The sequence below is a fragment of the Alosa alosa genome, chromosome 13 (assembly GCF_017589495.1).
Source record: "Alosa alosa isolate M-15738 ecotype Scorff River chromosome 13, AALO_Geno_1.1, whole genome shotgun sequence".
NCBI classification, from domain to species: Eukaryota; Metazoa; Chordata; class Actinopteri; order Clupeiformes; family Clupeidae; genus Alosa; species Alosa alosa.
This window is the reverse complement of record NC_063201.1, coordinates 10,623,731-10,625,908: the sequence shown is the minus strand read 5'-3', so window position 1 is coordinate 10,625,908 and position 2,178 is coordinate 10,623,731. Positions and strand designations below refer to the sequence as shown.

Sequence of the window (2,178 nt, the reverse complement as noted above, 5' to 3'; positions counted from 1 at the left end):
GGGTCTAACCCCACAAGTTCTACACTTACTGTGAGATGCATTTTTAACAGTTGACTCCCTGTAGGCAGTGGGAGGGCTGGCTGAAATGAGGCGTCTCTATAAACCTCCACATCCATCATATTGTGGCAGATGAAACTATATTGTGAGCTTGACAAAATTAGAACTGTTTTACAGTCAACAGAGTTCAAAACAGACAAAATATGTTATCCATATCCATATTCATATAAGTCTCCACGTGAAGTGGTAAATGTACAGTAATTCAGACTGTTCACTGTGTACAGAAGAAGTCCTCTCATTTAGTACCATTAAATTATAGACCCTTTCAACAATAAAAACAAAAACAATGCTTGAACATTCTAATTGGTTCCAAATCTACTTCCTCTGCATTAAGATAATTAGTAAGGGATAGCTTATTCCGCTGTATCAGAGGGTCATCCCGATAGGAGAATAGAAACCCCATCGCCAAGAAGCGAGGGGCTTTGTTTCCACCTGAAGGACTTATTTTCTGATAATTACCGGGCGGACAATACATTATCCCGCTTATTACACGGCTACTTGCCAAAGCGAGAAAAGAAACCTAACACAATGAATCTTTAAAAATGATTTTACAATGCTTTCAGATTCGCTGACAAAATAAATAGTTCGCCACACAGATAGAACTTGACAGTTTCAGATAAAGCGGGGTGGCACCGCCTTACTAGCTTACTTTCCCTTTCAATGAAATTCCATTGCAATAAGTTTAACGGAATTCCTTTAAGTGAGGGACATGAAAGACGTTAATCAACCCGTTGCCATTGACAGCGGTGATTATATACATTGCCGGTGATTTATATAGATTTAATATAGGCCCGAACGTTGGGAAGGCCCATTCATGTGAATGGAACTTTCTGCAGCACTCTGAAGAGCCATGTAATAAGGAATGAAAACGGAAGCCTTGTGGGGCCAACTATGATGCTGATAATGGAACTCTCTTGAAAGGGAGTTCCATGTCTGTAGACCTGCGAGACAGGGTTGTGTGAAGACACAGATCTGGGGAAGGTTACAACATTTTTTTTTTGCAGCATTAGAAGTGCCCAAGAGCATGGTAGCCTCCACCATTCTCAAATGGAAAAGTTTGGAACAACCAACAGTCTTTCGTATTTTGTTTTATATATTTACAAAACACTCCAAACACTAGCTTTTTTGTGGAGTTTTGGAGTATTGTGTGTCGATTGATAAGAAAAAAATATTAATAATTAATTAATCAATCAATTAATAATTGAATCCATTTTAAGATGAGTCTGAAACATAACAAAATGTGGAAAACGTGCTGTGAATATTTTCCATATTATGCACTGTATTTGTCTTTTATTACTACGATAAAGTAGTACCGGTAAATTAAATAATGAGGAATCTTCATCTTTGTGCAGTGTTACTTTATTTCCTTTTAGTGCTCTAACAAAGACATGCTGTGTAAGATTCTCAATAAAGGGCACACTTAAAAAACAAATTTCCTGCTAGACTTTCCTTGTTAACATGTGCCAAAAATACCGAAAGCTAACCACATTTCCTTTTCCCTTTCTGTTCACTTGTTTCCTCGCAGGATGTGTTCCTCTGTGGCTCTGTCCGACGGCAGACGGGCATTCATCATCAGACCAACGGATGTGAAGACCAGAGGACACAGAGAGAGAGAGAGAGAGAGAGAGAGAGAAGAAGTTTAAAAGGAGAGGTATGGAAGGCAGAAGAAAGAGATGGAGACAGAAGTGACAGTGGAGGAAGAGTAAAAGCTAACGAATAGGCAGAGGAAGTAGTTGGAGAATGAGAGATTCATGAGACAGATGGATGGAGGGAGGGATGGAGGGATGGAGGAGATGGTGTTTTCCTGGTGTGAGAGGTGCTCCAGTCTCCAGATGAAGGCATCTACAAACTGTGGGGTGTTGGGGTAATTGTATGAGCCCCCAACCCCAACCAAGCCCTAGAGGCCCCCCGTAAACAAGGGCCCTATTGAGGGAGGGGGTGGAGGTGTGGGGGGTGGTAGCCATGTCTTCATGGTCTATCAACATCCCCACCACTGTGGGGTGTCAGAGCACTGTGAACTTTGACCCTCATGTCTCCTTACTCCACCCTTGATGTCTTGTTTTCAGAAATGACCTTTGACCCCCTTTGTGTCTCCTATCCGGTATTGGGCAGGATAGTGTG

General features: G+C 41.5%; 1 long non-coding RNA gene across 1 annotated transcript in view; it reads left to right on the top strand.

Annotated features, from left to right (window-relative positions):
• LOC125306025 overlaps positions 1 to 1,690 on the top strand; it is a 104,940-nt gene extending 103,250 nt beyond the window's left edge. Inside the window, exon 5 of the long non-coding RNA XR_007195484.1 lies at positions 1,583 to 1,690. This is a non-coding gene — a long non-coding RNA (uncharacterized LOC125306025). The remainder of the gene's footprint in view (positions 1 to 1,582) is intronic.
• Positions 1,691 to 2,178: the final 488 nt, after the last annotated feature.